We start from the raw sequence: 18,512 nt of genomic DNA, 5'->3' as shown, positions 1-18,512 counted from the left end.
AAATCCAGCAGCACTGATGACGTCATCGGAGGCGACTTTCAGGATGGAAAGACTAAGTGGGCCAGGGGTTCCCACATGCTGGAAATCAATTGCCCAATTAGGGGAAAATCGCATATTTTTCCCACATCAATTGGAGTCGGGTGGCTAACACGAAAAGCGGCTGACACGCCCCCAGCCTGCACCAATGGCAAAAATGAGCCCAATAGGTTTATTTAACACAGATATATAACATGTGTATTTAACACAGATATACAGCAGGTGAATTTAACACCAATCGTTTCTTCCTCATTCGTCTTTGGACTGGTAGGTGACAGTGAGTATCCAGTATTTACTAGAATGTGGCTCACTGAGAAGCGCCCGGAGTAGCAGAGCTACCGGTTTCCCAGCAGCACCCCCACTCATAGGTCAGTCCTTCCCAAGAAACACACTCGGAATTTAAGCTTATGTACAAGGTGATCGCTTATTTCTCCAACCCCTTATACTCTAGTTCTAACGTACCAAGCGCTGATAATCCTCTCCCATTTGTTGCTGCATCGCTTCAACATGTCGTTTAGCACGTTTACGCCTACGCCGGTTATATAAATCGCACAACAGATACACAATAATAATCAATTGTACAACAACAAGGACATGAGAAACAACATGAATCCACGGATGGATCTGGATAGAGATTCCAAAGTTCCAAAATTGTTCCCACCAAGATGTTCCAGGAATTGTCTCGACTGCTTTCTGAATCAATTTATTCTGCTGCTCCAATTGATAGAATACTTTCTGGGAGTGCTTAATTGCCTCACGTAGCTGGGAGCGGGGGAATATCATAGCCACATTTCTTCACATATTTCCTCAATTGACTCCTAAGATCATCTGTAACATTAATTTCCGTTAAATTATGGTGATAGATATTAACAATCTCACGTTTTCTGATCTTAACCATTCTCTCTGGGGTAAAGCAAAATGTGGTAATGTAGGAATTAACGAATTCCTATGAATAACAGAGATCGACACAAGAGAGCAATCAAACAGGTCTTTACTCAACGGAGATGCCACGAGGACTGCCTGGGCAGTCCCGTGGTTTGCGACATGACGTCATCGCGTTTGCCCGTGTTTTCCCGCGCTCTTAAAGGGGCCACACCCCGTACATGCAAACTCTATATACAAAACACAGTAATGCCTAACACAATGGTACAGGTTTAGGCTGGTGTTAGAACATCGTTAAAGAGAATTATATACAGTTAGCCAGGGTCATTCAGTGGTTCTGCCACATGCGCCCCCCCCAGAATTCGCTTTAACGGACAAAGTCAAACGGTGAGGGGGTCTGACGAGCCTGTCAGAACGACTCCTGTACTCTCAAGGCGGAGGCTGCAGGGCGGCTGGCGGTCTGGCGGGCGGTCGCACTTGGTCTGCCGTAATGATGATGGGTGGCCGACCCCGTCTCGGCGGTTGTGCTGTCTCGACGGGGCGGTCGAGGTCCAAATGTGCTGGCATTAAGCAGTCGACCGAAATGTGGTCCGGTTTACCACCGACATCTACCGTGAAGGTTTTGTCCCCAGCTTCCAACACGCGGAAGGGACCGGTATATGGGGCCTTGAGTGGATCCCTATGTGCGTCATGGCGAATAAAAACGTATTCAGCCTTGTGAAGCTCCGTGGGAACGTGTGACCTCTGCAGCCCGTGGTGCAAAGTGGGCACCGGTGTGAAACATCTGGCCACCTCTTGGTGACTAGCAAGCTGGGCAGACGCAGACCAGGGCTCCGTCGATGTTGGTAGGAAGTCCCCTGGGACTCGCAGCGGCTGACCATACACGAGTTCCGCTGATGAAGAGTGAAGGTCCTCTTTGGGGGCCGTGTGAAGGCCCAACAGGACCCACGGTTGCTTGTCTGCCCATCCAGCGTCCTGGAGGCTGGCCCTCAGGGCAGCTTTCATTGAGCGGTGGAAGCATTCGCAGAGGCCATTCGCCTGTGGGTGGTAGGCTGTGGTGCAGTGTAATTTGACACCGAGTCCTTGGGCCACAGCATTCCAGAGTTCAGAGGAAAACTGCGGTCCCCTGTCCGACGAAATATCTGCGGGCACGCCGAAACGGGCGATTCAGGAGGAAATGAACACCCTGGCCACATCCGCCGAAGTAGTGGATGACAGGGGGACTGCCTCTGGCCATCTGGTGGTGCGGTCAACCATGGTCAGGATGTGTGAAAAACCATGGGAGGGTGGGAGTGGTCCTACCAGGTCCACGTTGACATGGTCAAAACGTCGCTCCGGAACTGTGAAGGTGGTCAACGGAGCTTTGATGTGGCCATTTGGCAGACCACGCAGGTGTTGGCCCAGTCGCGGACATCTTTATGCATGCCATGCCATACAAATTTCGCTGACATCAGTCTCTGAGAGGCCTTCATTCCAGGGTGTGACAACCCATGTATGACATCGAACACTTTGCGGTGCCAGACGACCGGCACGACAGGGCGAGGATCCTGTACGGAGACGTCACACAACAGCGTGGTACCTGCCGAATGGAACTTGACGTCGGCCAACTGGAGGCCAGTGATGGCCGTTCTGTAAGCTTGGACTTCCGGGTCTGAGGCTTGGTCCACTGCCATGAGGGCATAGTCGATGCCCAAATGAACCGTATTGATGAACGCGCGGGAGAGGCAGTCTGCCACCAGGTTGTCCTTACTGGCCACGTGCCGTATATCCGTGGTGAATTCGGATATGTAGGTCAGTTGACGCTGCTGTCGGGCTGACCACGGTTCGGCAGTCTTGGACATTGCAAAGGTCAGCGGCTTATGGTCCACAAAGGCGGTGAAAGGACGTCCTTCCAGAAGGAACCGAAAATGGCGGATGGCCAGAAAAAAGGCGAGCAACTCCCGGTCGAACGTGCTGTATGCTCTCTCGTTCTGCCGTAGTTGACGGCTGAAGAATGCCAATGGCCGACACGTCCTGTTCACCCACTGCTGTTGCACGGCACCGACCGCATAGTCCGACGCGTCGGTGGTGAGGGCGATGGTGGCTCCTGGCAGCGGGTGCGCCAGCATAGTCGCGTTGGCTAAGGCGCTTTTGGTGTCGGCGAACGCTCGGGCCATGTCATCTGTCCAGTCTACTGGGTTCTTGCCAGTCTTGCCCTTGAGGGCCTCGTACAGGGGCTGCATGAGTAGTGCCGCCTTAGGCACGAAACGGTGGTAAAAGTTTACCATGCCTCGGAATTCCTGCAGGGCCTTTATGTTCTGCGGGCGTGGAAAGGATGTCACCGCCTCTACCTTCGAAGGTAAGGGAACCGCTCCCTCTGAGGTGATGCGATACCCCAGGAAGTCAATCTGGTGCAGGCCAAACTGACACTTGGCCGGGTTGATAACCAGGCCGTGTTGGCTGAGGCGTCAAAAAAGGGTGTGTAGGTAACAGGTATGTTCTTCCTTAGTAGGACTGGCAATTAGAATGTCATCCAGGTAGACGAAGAGGAACTTGAGGTCCCGCAGCACGGAGTCCATCAGGCATTGGAAAGCCTGGGCGGCGTTCTTTAACCCAAACGGCATTCGTAAAAACTCGAAGAGGCCGAATGGGGTGATGACTGCGGTCTTCTGGATGTCTTGTGGATGAACTGGGACCTGGTGGTAGCCCCGGACGAGATCGACTTTAGAGAACACGGTGTTCCCTGCCAAATGGGCAGAGAAATCCTGGATATGGGGGATCGTGTACCGATCGGGAGTGGTGGCGTCGTTTAGGCGTCGATAGTCGCCGCATGGCCGCCATCCACCGCCAGGCTTCGGGACGATATGGAGGGGTGAAGACCAGGGACTATTCGACCGGCGAATAATCCCTAACCGTTCCATGGTTGCGAACTCCGCCTTTGCGACCGCCAGCTTGCCAGGTTCCAGGCGCCGGGCCCGCGCGTAGACTGGGGGGCCGTTGGTGGTGATGTGGTGTTCCACACCATGTTTCATGGCTGTGGAGGAGAAGGTGGGTCTTGTCAGGTCGGGGAATTCGCCGAGCAGGCGAGCGAACTCATCAGGCGTCGGGAACGCACAGGAGATGGTGCGTGACGTAGTGTTACTGCGGTAACATGGAAGAGAATTAAAAGTTGCTGTGTTGATCAGCCGCTGGTTCCTGACGTCGACCAGGAGGCTGTTGGCGCACAGGAAATCTGCGCCGAGGAGGGGCTGGGAAACTTTGTCCGTAACAAAATCCCAGTGAAAACGTTGCCTCCCCGAGGCACACCTCCACTCGCCATCTGCCGAAGGTCCGAATTGTTCCGACATTGGCCGCTTCAAGAATGGGGCCGTGATTCCCCATCTGCACATCGAGGGCAAAATGCTGCACTGCACTCCAGTGTCGCACAGAAAATGATGACCGGAGAGAGTATTGGTGATGAACAGCAATTTTCCCGCATTGCCGATCGCCATCGCAGCCGTGGGGTGCCCGTTAGACCCGTTCCTCGGTGGTCACAGTGTCAGTTGTTTTTTTTGGGGAAAACTGCAGGGAGGGCGGCAACGTTTCGCCTTCGCGCCGAACTGCGCGTGGTAGAAACACAGTCCAGCAGGCTGACAAGCTGGGGCGGCGTCTGCGGGGGATGGGTGCCTCGTGGCGGCGCAGTACTGCTGAGTTACAGCAAAAATTTTGTCAGCCTCCGCAGCGAGCAATGCGCAGTCTTCAACTTCAGATCTGGCCAGGGCAGCTTGTACCTGTTCAGACAGTTGGCTGAGGAAAATCTCGCGGAATAGGAAACATTCCCGTTCTGAGCCCAGGAGTGTGAGCGTTTGGCTTATCAACTCTGAAGGCTTGGAGTCCCCAAGCTCGGGCATAGTGAGTAATCGACGGGTGCGCTCCGATTTCGTGAGCCCGAAAACCTGCAGTAACTGCGCTTTGAGGGTTTCATACTTGCGCTCCGTTGGGGGGGTTTAGAGGAGGCTGACGATCGAGAGGCAGTAGAGCTGTCGAGTGCGGAGACCACATAAAGATATTTGGTCTGATCTACATCGATGCTCCTCAGGGCGAACTGGGCCTCGACCTGAATAAACCACGAGGGTGCTTGCTGCTCCCAGAACTGCGGTAGCTTCAGTGAAACGACGTTTGCTTCCATGCTGTGTTCTTCTTTTGTGAAAACGTTCACAAAAACGGGGTCACCAATGTAGGAATTAACGAATTCCTACGAATAACGGAGAGCGACACAAGAGAGCAATCAAACAGCTCTTTACTCAACAGAGGTGCCACGAGGACTGCCTGGGCAGTCCCGTGGTTTGCGACGTGACGTCATCGCGTTTGCCCGCGTTTTCCCGCGCTCTTAAAGGGGCCACACCCCGTACATGCAAACTCTATATACAAAACACAGTAATGCCTAACACAATGGTACAGGTTTAGGCTGGTGTTAGAACATCGTTAAAGAGAATTATATACAGTTAGCCAGAGTCATTCAGTGGTTCTGCCACAGTAACATTAATAGGGCATGTAAGATTTTGACCATACATTATTCCTGTCGCAGAAGTATTAACACAGTCCTCTCCTTCACCTACATATGTGACCTGAGTGCTTGTCGACCAGCCGTCTACAGCTTCCATGGTGCAGTTTACATTGGTCACATTGAACCCGCAGGTCAACTGTCCATTTTGTCGGATCTGATACAGACACACAATCGTGCCTGTATGTTCTTTACACCCTTCCAATTCAGTTCCCATAATATAGTCATCCAAATTAATCGCATAGGTAGCGAGGTCTTTGAATTTCACTAGTTTATTGTTCCTTACTACTCCTACGTTCTCAATCCGATACACAGGCAATGGCATGGAGTGAGAAGGTAGTACTGGGTAATAGAGAATCAGCCCTAACACTGTCAACTCCGTTCGGGTACAATCTACTTGCACAGGATAAACCTATACTAATTCTCTGAGTTGGCAGGTAGTAAGATTATTTTTATGGGTGTGTAGATCTTCCAAATCTTCATCCCTTACCCAAGAGGGAAGTTGCCCTCTTCGAACCCATTGTACGTTATCCCTAGCTTGCTCTATTAGCCAAGAGCCATATATAACACACACATCATTTTGGGCTGCTTGAGTGGCGCCATTTCGATCCTCCCTCATGAGGTTAATTTATTTTCTTTGCCTGATATTCCAATTGGTCCACGATCCTTTGCGACTGTACCATCACTACCTGATTTTGTTGTAATGCAGCCCCTACTATCCCCGTGTTCCCTCGCAAGATGCCCTTTAATTAACTCCTGAGATTCGTTATCTCAGAGTCTAAGGAGGCGAAGTCCATATTATTGACTAGGGAGGTGCCGGGATTAAAGAGTGTCACTCCATCATTAAGCAAGCTTCCACGCTTTCTCCGACTTTGAGTCTTGGGTTTATACCACTTCCTCCAATTCGTATTGGGATTTACCCCCAGTGACTGACTTAGAATCTCCTTTACTAATCGTTTATATAGAGCTCGGGTTTTCCCCCCACACCAGACTGGTAGAATAAGGCTGGTTAAGTTTAAGACTATCGGGACTACCTCGTGGTGTACGTCATGATATAGGATGTTACCAGTTGCTATCAATACTAAACCATCACTTGGACCCGGGGTCACAGCTGGACACGACAGTGGGTCCTCTTTTCGGGTTGAAGGTGGGGTCGGTTTTGGTTTTTCCGCAGGGGGTGATGGGGTGGGGCAAGAGGTGCATGGGACTCTTATCCCCATCATATTCCCCAAGGCGGAACAGTCGAGCTGACTCGTGCCGCAAACCATAACAACAGTTTGGTTTATCGTGGCGCAATATTCTCCTTCCCGCTGGGAGGACAGTGACCGGGGATCAGATCCTGTTATATCCCACACGTTATAACCGTCACCACAACCCTCACAGAACTCCTCGCCCTTATTTGCTTTCCATAGGGATACATCGATGGTGAGGGTCTGATCTTTACACGTAAAAGAGAATTCTTCAATCCCTATAATTGTGGGCTTCTCTCACCTCTGTCTGACCCTTGTTCTATTCTGGGCCAGTCTGGATCTCCTATTCCATCCCCTCGCTACCTTAATCCAAAATGGGCCTCTATCCAAATGAGGTCTTGTGTTAAAACATCTCAGTCCTTTACCTACTGCTAGCAGTAAAATACATCGTGGCCTATCTCTTGGATTTGTGTCATTACAACAGCGTCTTTGCTCTAACCAGCCCGTCATTATCCAAGGATGCTGTCCATGGCCAGGAGCAGTGAGATCTTGCTCCGGGAGGCAACACGGGCCCTCTCGGTCTACTCTCGATGGGGTGTTTTAAGCCGGAGCCATGCTGCAAATCAACCCGGAGAGAAGTATCCGAATGGTCGCCATTTTTCCTGAAAACACAAAGAATAATACTTACTCTGTGAGGGGTTTCCCCTTCACAGGTGATGTACAAGGTTATTACACAATATTTACATTACAGATTATGAGTTATCAGTCCTTCTTCTGGTTGTTACCTGCGTGGGGGACGGAGTAGAAGTGGGTCCGGAGGACTTCCACCTTATCGGGATTGTCATAGACACACCTGGAGGTGCATACGGCATTGTTGGTTTCACCACTCTACCAGACCGGGTTACCCTCAGCTGTCGCCCCCCCCCTAGCCCTGGTGTAGCTGCGGCTCCGGGTGGACCTGCCTGTTGGCCTGCCTGTTGGACCGCAGCTTGTGCCATCGGCCGGGCAGCCGGTGCCCCTGCAGCCTGGGGTGCCTGTTGACGCATCTCATTATCATCATCGCATAGGATGGGGTCTGTCCACCAATCCCGGTTGGACAGGCTCAGTATCGATCCCTGTACCCTAGGTGGTGATACTCTCTCAGTGTCTGGGTTGTAATGTTTACACTGGTTAATATGGAATCATTTAACCTGTTAAGGAAGTTGAATGGCATAGACCATTGGACTGGCTTTATCCACAGTAGGGTAGGGCCCGTTATACAGGGGCTCAAACATTCCTACTCGTGCGTAATTTCTCACCATTACTTGGTCTCCCACATCCCATTCCTGGCTCCCTGCGAACTCCAATCTTAACTTGTTCTCTGTGTGACCCTTACCTATATTAGTGGCAGCCGCCTGTAGGAGGCGCTGCAAACGCTCTTTGAGATCTCGGGCAAATTTGTCTTTATTGGTCTCCAATTCTTGCCTATCACTCAAGCCTGGGACTAGCAGATGCATAGCCGTTCTCATAGCTCTCCCGGTGACTAGTTTGTGAGGGAAATAACCCGTAGTCCTAGAGGCTCCAGCCCTTATCCCCATGAGTATCAATGGCAGGGCTTCATCCCACTTCTTTTCATTTGCCTCACCTAACAGTTTCCTCAGCTTTTCTTTGATGGTCTCTATTCATCCTTTCCACAATCCCCAAAGACTGTGGGTGGTGAGTGACCTGCCGCTTCGCTTTTATCCCCAACATGGTCAACACGGTCTGCCTGATCTGCCCTGTGAAATGGGATCCCTGGTCAGACTCCACAATGTCCGGGAGTCCCCACCTGGAGGAAACTTCATTTACCAGAATTTTGGCCGTAAACAGGGCAGCAGCCACTTTACATGGGAAGGCCTCTACCCACTTAGTACAATTGTCAACTAGGACTAGGCAATACTTGTTCCCTTTCTTAGTAATGTGCAGGGGTCCTATAAAGTCAAGCTGTATGCTTCTCTACAGACTGTCTACTCGTTGTCTGTGTCCTAGCGACGCTTTCTGTGTTTGGGGGGCTGGGTTATTGGCTGCACACACGAGACAATTATATACGTGTTCCTCCACATTTCTTCGTATATTGGGCCACCAGGCCACAGCTGCAACTCTCTGACAGGTGTAATGATCAGTAACCTGTCATTCTGGAATGGTACACTAGGTGGTGCTGTATGTATATAAGAGTGGGCTACCCACGATGCACTAGGCTACCCACAAGGCAGCAGTCAAGATGGATGCCTCTACAGATACTGTACATAGTCCACATGTGCTCAATAAAGTGTCTAGCAAAAGCTAGCTGTTCTTAATAAAAACAACTAGTTATTAATGAACATAACATGGCACCAGGATTGGTAAGATCTGCTGAATATTGTGCAATGCGACATGGAGAATTTGAAGCCACCAGAGCATTTGAAACTCACAGGAAATGTTGACTACAATTGGCAGACTTTTAAACAACAATTCGAACTCTACATTGCTGCCATCGGGTACGGTACAAAGCCAGACGCAAGGAAAATAGCGTTGCTGCTTGATGTAAGAAAAAGGAGGCTTACCATCAAGTAACTTTAAAGTAAGCTTTAAGTAACTTATAAACACACTATATACAAGAGAGGTCTTTACCATGCCTCTGGTAGAAGCCTCTTACAATACTGAACAGACCAGTATTTATACCAGTCCAACAGGAAGTGACACATGACAGGAAGTGAGGTATGTACACAGTTCATAGTTCATAGTTCACAGTTCACAGGAAGTGATGACATAACTTCCCGGAAGTTATTATTTTTATCACATTCTTCCCTCCTGCAGGTTTAGGAGGCTGTGGTCTACCTTTTGGTCCGCAGCCGCCGAACAAGGAAGAGTCGCACCCGTTTGGATTCCCGTCGTAGAGGGTCGCTGGTCCGCTTACATGCGGTTGGCCATTGGCCAGAGTCCGTGTGGCCTGGATTGCCCTCTGAAGGGTCGGGGAGATCATGGCTTCGAGTACGAGCCCCAATAGGTTCAAAGTCAGACTGCCTCTGTTCAGAGGGAGGTGCAGAGCTGGTCTGTGGCAGACCAGTACTTTCATGCGTGGTACTGGGAGGGTCGCAACCTTGAGCACGGGGTTCTACCGGCACCAAGCTAGTTGGTGTCCGATCAGGATCCTGGAGAGGGGTACCCGATAGGTCCCAAGAGTTTCCTGGTGAAATGCCATCACCCGATGTCCCACTAGGTCCTGGTGGGCAGGGAGCCAGATCCCGTAATGATACGGTAGATTCTCGGCCGTCGGAATATCGTATGTTTGCATAGGTGGGGTTGGCATCAGTTAGTTCGACCTCGTCTACAAGAGGGTCATTTTTAGACGTCCGAACGTATCTTCGGAGTAATACAGGTCCAGGAGTAGTTAGCCATGACGGGAGTGATGTCCCATGAGATGAGCGACGCTGGAATCCAAAGAACCGCTCATGAGGTGTAGTATTTGTGGCTGTAGAAAGCAGGGACCGTATAGAGTGCAATGCATCCGGAAGCACTGTTTCCCATTGCTGGTCTGGTAGGCCCCGAGATCTTAAAGCGAGACGTACGGAATTCCAGATGATACCGTTATACCTCTCTACCTGCCCATTTCCGATGGGATGGTATGGTGTTGTTTTGCTTGTAGCAATTCCCCGTTCTGAGAGGTAGTCCTTGAGTTCCCTCGACATAAAGGATGGACCCCGATCTGAGTGAATATAAGCCGGCATGCCACAGAGAGAAAATACCTGCTCAAGGCAGCAGATTACTGTGGACGCCAGCATATTGGAGCAGGGGAAGGCAAACGGAAAACGTGAATATTCGTCGATCATGGCGAGCAAATATGTGTTCCGAGTTGAAGAGGGCACTGGGCCCTTAAAATCGATGCTAAGTCGTTGCATGGGTTGGGTTGCATGTATGAGTATACCATCTGAGGGGCGGAAGAACTGAGGTTTTAATTCCGCACAAAGCCGGCATTCTGAGCATATTTTCTTTACATCTCCAGTGGAAAAAGGGAGATTCCGTGATCGTACGAAATGTAGCATGCGCGTAACGCCAGGATGGCACAAACCATTGTGGACATCCATGAGGGTGGAGGATGACATAGTGGAGCAGAATGCCCGTGTGAGGGTGTCCGGGGCCACATTCTCCTTGCCAGGCCGATAGAGAATGGTATAACCAAAAGAGGCCAGTTCCATCCTCCAAAGTTGTATTTTATTATTCTTAATTTTGGTTCGTTTTCGATTATCGAGCATGAAGGCGACTGATCGTTGGTCCGTGATCAATGTAAAGTGCTGGCGAGCTAGAAAATGGTTCCACTTCCGTACTGCCTCTATGATGGCTGTGGCTTCTTTCTCAACCGGAGGATAATGTAGCTCGGCACCTTGTAAGGTCCTGGACATAAATGCTACAGGACGACCTTCCTGATTCAGAGTAGCTGAGATCGCCACCTCCGAGGCATCACATTCAACCACGAAAGGGAGATTCTCATCAATGGAGTGAAGAGCCGCTTTCTCCAACTGTTTTTTGAGAAGGTTAAAGGCTGCAACAGCCGCTGTTCCCAGTGGAAATGATCTAGCATGCAGCAAGGGTTGGATTTTGTCCGAAAAATGAGGAATCCATTTAGCGTCGTATGCAAACAGACCGAGAGCCCGACGTAAAGAAGCCGGATTCTTAGGTGACGGGAGCTCTTGGAGCGGGCGAAGTCTTTCTGGGTCTGGCTTAATGATACCATTGCCTACGCAGTAGCCAAGGATGTTGATGGTCGGTTGCGACTCAACAGATTTGGATTCATTCAGGGTCAAATTACGGCGATGGAGGGCATCCCGAAATTTTTGGAGGTTGGAGTCGTGTTCCTGTTGATCGTGACCTGCAATGGTAATGTTATCAAGATAGGGAAAAGTGTCCCTTAGGTTTTCCTGCTTAACCAGGCCATCCATTGCCCGTTGAAAGACAGCCACTCCATTAGTAACCCCGAATGGGAGGCGACAAAATTGGTACAGCCGTCCATTAGCCTCAAAGGCTGTGTACTGCTTATCTGAGACCTTCAAGGGTAACTGATGATAGGCACTTTTTAAATCGTAAGTTGAGAACACTTTGTATTCGGCCAGTTTATTAACCATATCATCAATGCGTGGCAATGGGTAGGCGTCCAAGTCGGTATATTGATTGATGGTTTGCGAATAATCGATGCATAGTCGCTGTTTGTGAGGTTTTAGAGGGTTCTTGACAATGACGACTTGAGCCCGCCAGGGCGACGAACATGGTTCAATGATATCCTCTGCTAGAAGTCGAGAGATTTCAGCCGCAATAAAAGATTGGTCTTCCTGATTAAAGCGCCGCGATTTCGTTATTATCGGTTGGCATTGAGGCGGAATACTGGCAAATAATAAGGGTTCATCAAGTGAAGCTGCTGATAATGCACAAAATGGTAATTTAGACGGTATATTAGAAATAGTAAGTCCGGGTTTGGATCCACCAAACTCAATGGTGAGTTTCTTATGCTGTTTTTGGAAGTCCAGTCCTAAGAGGAGATCACTACATAAGTCCTTGAGCACCGAAAGTCGGGTGGAGGGATACATACGACCATGAAGTGTCATATCAACAACACAAAAGCCGGAGATTCTGGTATTAAGTGATGACTGGGCCATCGCAATTGCCTGGTCCGATGGGAAGACATGTAGTTTCAATTTCGCAACAATCTGTTCCTTAATGAAACTATCAGTACTTCCTGAGTCAATTAAGGCATCTAAGGTATGCCCTTTAATTGAAATTTTTGTGGCAGCATGAGACAGGTTCTGTGGGCAAGCAGCTGTAATTGGTGTCGTTGCACAGAGAGTGGCTAAAACTCTCGGTGTGCTTCTTCGGGAGAGAGCTCGAGAGGAAGCTTGATAGGTCCTAGCTGGAGCATCTTGATAGGCCCTAATTGGGGCAGTTCGGTAGGCCTTAGCTGGATTGGCCCTCGTAGAGGCCCTTGATAGGCAAACTTTAGCAAAGTGTCCTTTTTTCCCGCAATAACTGCAGATTGCATTGCGAGCAGGGCAGGTTTTCCTAGGGTGAAAAGCATCTCCACAAAAGAAGCATTCCTTCCTAGATTGCCAAGAGGCTGCTAAAGTGGGGTCATCCTCCTCTTCTTCATCAGAATTATCAGAATTAGATTCCCCCATGATAGGGTTCACCTGAGACCGCTTGAATTGTCTGGTTGCAGCTACAGCAGCAGATCGAGATCTGGGCAGCTGATAGAGGTCTGCATTTCTCTTTGCCAAATCCAGTGAACAAGCTAGGTCAAAAGCTTTTTGTAGCTCAAGTGTTTTACTTTCTAGTAGACGCTGGCGTATAAATGGAGAGGCAATCCCGCAGATGAAAGCATCACGAATCATTTCTTGGCGGTACAGCTCAGCTGAGGCTGCCTGAAAGTTACAATCTACGCTGAGCCTGCGAAGTTCTTGCAGGAATTCGTCAATTGATTCCCCTGGCCCTTGTCGGGCTGTGGCCAGTAGATGTCTAGCATAGACCTCATTTGGGGTCTTGGCATACAGTTTCTTAAGTGCCCGAATCACCTCATCGTAATTATCCCATTCATCAACATATTCGAACACTTTTGGGGTCACATAATTGATAAGTATCTTCAATCTAGCAGGAGCATCCGCTTCACATTCATCCAGAAAATTCTCAAAAGTACGGTACCAATGCTTCCATACCCTGCCAGCTGCTGGTGCATTCGGGTCCAAGTCCAGACGAATAGGTCTAAGGATTTTCTCCATGATGGGTGGTTCCCTGGATCCTTAATTCCGAGTTTGTCCGAAGGTCTAGTATTCGTGAGTGTAAATATTAAGTTACTTAAATTGATGTAAGAAAAAGGAGGCTTACCATCAAGTAACTTTAAAGTAAGCTTTAAGTAACTTATAAACACACTATATACAAGAGAGGTCTTTACCATGCCTCTGGTAGAAGCCTCTTACAATACTGAACAGACCAGTATTTATACCAGTCCAACAGGAAGTGACACATGACAGGAAGTGAGGTATGTAAACAGTTCATAGTTCATAGTTCACAGTTCACAGGAAGTGATGACATAACTTCCCGGAAGTTATTATTTTTATCACACTGCTCATGGTTGCAGGCCCACAGGCGATAGAGGTATTTAATACATTTGTATTTAATCCAGAGTAGAACAGAGAAAAATTAGACGATGTGATAAAGAAGTTTGATACACATTGTTCTCCCAAAAAGAATGAAACCTATGAGAGGTACATCTTCCGTTCTCAGACACAGCAGCAAAATTAGACTTTTGATAGCTTTTTGACTGATCTGAAACTGAAAGCACAGACATGTAATTTCTCTGAGCTGAAAGCATCCATGATTCGTGACCAGATTGTGTTTGGTATTCATGATAAAAAAGTCAGGGAACGTCTGTTGAGAGAAACCGAACTAACATTGGAAATTGCTGTGAAAATATGCCAAGCCAGCGAGCGAGCTCGAAAGCACGCGAAGACTTTCAGTGAAATCAATAATGATGCGATTGTAATGAGTGATAATGCTGCTGTCGGTGCTGTGTCCTACAAGGGGAAGAAGCGTGGGCAGAACAGAAATGAAAAGCAATCGGAGGATGAAATTTTTAATTGTAAATGCTGTGGTTACAAACACCAGTTAAGACAATGCCCAGCATTTGGAAAAATGTGCACAAAGTGTAATGGAAAGAATCACTTTGCCAAACAATGCTTTTCAAAAGTAAAAACAAAGAAAGGGCAACGAGTTAATGTGATTGAGGACACTGATTTAAGTGAGACATGTTTTGTAGGAATGGTGTCATGTGACAATATCAAAAAGGATACAGAAAATGTGCAGCCCTCAGGAGTTAACAATGCTGAACATAAAGTTAATGCAGTAAAAGAGGACAAATGGATGATCCCACTGCAGGTAAATGGAGCATTAGTTACATTGAAACTAGACACTGGGGCAAAAGCAAACTTAATCAGTATGAGTGACATTAACAATATGAAAGAAAAGCCCAAAATACAGAAAAAGTCAGTACTACTGAAGGACTATAATGGACAGAAAATAGATAGCTTAGGTGTATGCAGACTTAAAGTGACAGTCAAAGACAAAGTGCATCATCTCATGTTTTCTGTTGTGGCTGAAGGACTTGATTCACTATTGGGTGACAAAGCTTGTGAGGACTTAGAACTGGTCAAGAGAGTCTACCGTATAAACTGTGCCATAAGCAGACCAGATGACTCGATGGATTCTGTAGTGAATAATTTCCAGGATGTGTTCAAAGGATTTGGAGTTCTACCATTCACTTACAAGATCCAGCTAAAGGAGGATGCTCAGCCAGTGGTACATGCTCCATGAAGAGTTCCAGCACCCCTGCGTGACTGGCTCAAGAATGAACTGGACAGAATGACCACACTAGGAGTCATCAGGAAAGTCGAAGAGCCAACAGACTGGGTTAACTCCATGGTATGTGTAAAGAAAAAGAACAATGATCTAAGAATATGCATGGATCCAAAGGACTTAAATGCAAACATAAAACATGAATACTACCAGATTCCCAAGTGAGAAGAAATCACCAGTGAAATGTCAGGTGCCAGATACTTTACAAAGCTCGATGCCTCACAATGATTTTGGCAACTAAAACTGGATGAAGAGAGCACCAAATACTGTACCTTCAACACACCATTTGGCAGGTATTGTTTCCTCAGAATGCCTTTCGGGATAATATCTGCATCTGAAATCTTTCATAGAGCGATGGAACACATAATTGAAGGTCTGGAAGGAGTTCGGGTCTATGTTGATGACATCATCATCTGGGGCTCCACACTGAAAGAACACAATGAGAGACTGACTAAAGTGCTACAGAGCATACGCCGGAATGGACTGAAGCTCAACAAAGCCAAGTGTCAGTTTGGCGTCCAGGAAGTCACTTTCCTAGGAGATAATCTATCTGGTAAAGGAATAGAGCCAGATATGGAAAAAGTAAACGCCATACTCAAAATGCCCCGACCCACTGACAAAAAAGGAGTGCTACGCATCATGGGGATGATAAACTTCATTGGAAAGTTCATTCCTAACTTGTCAGCCAAGACAGCCTGTCTGCGAGACCTGCTACGTAAAACAAATGAGTTCGCATGGACAGAAAGACATGAACAAGAGTGGATGAACCTCAAAACAGTGCTGACAACCACACCTGTACTCACCTTCTTTGACCCAACAAAAAGAATCAAAGTGTCAACGGATGCATCAAAAGATGGCCTAGGTGCGGTCTTGCTACAAGCAGAGGGTGAAGATTGGAAGCCTGTTGCCTATGCCTCCAGGTCTATGACTGATACTGAGTGCCGATATGCCCAGATTGAAAAGGAATGTCTAGGCTTGGTAGTTGGACTAGAAAAGTTTCATGGCTACATATATGGACTTCCCACCTTCACAGTTGAGACAGACCACAGCCCATTGGTTGCCATCATAAAAAAGAACCTGAATGAGATGTCTCCAAGGATTCAACGACTCATGATGAAGCTGCAAAGATATGACTTTGAACTGATCTACACACCAGGCAAATACATAGTGTTAGCAGATGCACTATCCCGAGCACCCACAATGAGTCATGTGAGCTCTACTGAAGAAGACGTGGATGTTCATGTGAGTGTGGTCACTGCTGCGCTGCCCGTGTCAGACACAAAATCAAAGCAAATAGCAGAAGAAACAGTAAAAGATACAGTATTACAAACAGTAATAGAGAACATTCATCATGGTTGGCCGAAAGGTTCCTGTCCAAAATATTTTCACATAAGGTCAGAATTGAATATCGCAAGTGGACTATTACTAAAACAGAACAGAATAGTCATTCCACAGGATCTACGTCAAGACATGCTCAAAAGGATTCATGAGGGACACCTCAGAATTGAAAAATGCAAAAGGAGAGCAAGAGACACTGTTTATTGGCCTGGCATAAATAAGGATATTGAGAACATGATAGGCAAATGTGAGACATGTCAGAAACACCAAAACAAACAAGCAAAGGAACAAATGATAGTAGCTGACATACCAACAGCACCATGGCAAAAGGTTGGAATGGACCTTTTTCATTTAAATGGTAAAGGCTATCTAATAGTGATTGACTACTATTCTAACTATCCTGAGATGGCGCTGCTCTCAAGCACCACAGCAAGCAGTGTCATAATGCATGTGAAATCCATCTTCGCCAGACATGGAATTCCCAGGATTGCCGTTAGTGACAATGGTCCGTACTTCAACTGTAAGGAGTGGCAACAGTTTGCAGCACATTATGACTTTCAACACATCACATCCAGTCCTTTGTATGCTCAGTCGAATGGTAAGGCAGAGAAAGGTGTTCAAGTTCTCAAGCAGCTACTGAAGAAAGCGACAGAAAGCAAGTCTGATCCTTATCTCGCCCTGCTGAGCTACCGAGCATCACCTTTAGACTCTGGTTCTTCACCTGCTGAACTCCTAATGGGTCGCAAGTTGCGTACCACACTACCCTGCTGTGCAAAAGAAAAGCAGAGTAAGGAACTGATGCAGAGACTTCAACTGTTAAAGCTGAAATAGAAATCATACTATGACAAGTCATCCAAAACTCTGAAACCATTGACAAGGGATGATGTTGTCAGGATTGAGGATCCAGATGCATGGAACAGGAAAGCTACAGTTCTTGAGGAAGTAGGACCAAGGTCATACACTGTTAGAACTGAGGAAGGACAGATTCTCAGGAGGAACCGCCGTTCCCTCCTAAAAACACAAGAGACTATCGAAGAGCAAATCAATGACAATGCCGCAACTGAATCTTGTCACTCACCACCAGAACAATCTAACACAAATACACATACAGGCTCTCATGAAAACACATCAGACTTACCTGTGCTGAGAAGATCCACACGTGAAGTAAAAAAGCCTGATAGACTTAATCTTTGAGTACAAAGAAAACTACATTGAAAATGTATTGACTGTTGAAGATGTTTATGTTGTTATGATTGATTGATATTGATTGATACTGATTTTGTTTAACCTCAAAGAAAGGGGGATGTAATGATCAGTAACCTGTCATTCTGGAATGGTACACTAGATGGTGCTGTATGTATATAAGAGTGGGCTACCCACGATGCACTAGGCTACCCACAAGGCAGCAGTCAAGATGGATGCCTCTACAGATACTGTACCTAGTCCACATGTGCTCAATAAAGTGTCTAGCAAAAGCTAGCTGTTCTTAATAAAAACGACTAGTTATTAATGAACATAACAACAGGTATTCCCAATTCCTGGGTGGACAGTGCCGGGTCCCTCATGAGCTAGCTGTATAAATTCTGTTCTGTTTCTCGCTGGTACTGCCCATTTATCTCCTTTGAACACCATCCCCTCTTATACAATTATATCTGGGGCACAGTACGGACCCTCGAACACCTCTCCCTTTTCCTTCGCTTGAATGGCAGCCCTTAACGTGATGTCTTTCAGCTGCGCCTGTTTCAAATCAAAGGGTTCTGTATCCCGAAGGTCCACTTCCCTATCTGTGTGGGCCATCACTAATCCAGATTCAAGCGGGTCCCACCGTGTCCGCTCTTTTGCTCCCTCTTTGGCCAGCTCGTCCACTCGCTTATTGCCTTCCCATCGGGGCTTGGCCTTAGAGAGGTTCTTAACCTGATGGATGTAGTACGCAACATTACTGTTATCGGTGACATCCAGGATTGCTGTTAATAAGGGCGATGTTAGTAACGGCTTCCCTTCCGCTGAGGTAAGGCCGCGCCTGGCCCATATGACCAGATACTCGGTGCAAGAATTACATGTGAACATGGAGTTGGAGCAAATTGTGCAGGGGGTAGGGATTTCGTTTGAATGAGTCACCACATGTGCCACTGCTGCCAATTTGAATTGCTGTG

The sequence above is a fragment of the Somniosus microcephalus genome, chromosome 7 (genome assembly GCF_052327205.1).
Source record: "Somniosus microcephalus isolate GS21.2 chromosome 7, FLI_Smic_1.0, whole genome shotgun sequence".
Classification (NCBI taxonomy): Eukaryota; Metazoa; Chordata; class Chondrichthyes; order Squaliformes; family Somniosidae; genus Somniosus; species Somniosus microcephalus.
This window is presented reverse-complemented; position numbering follows the sequence as displayed.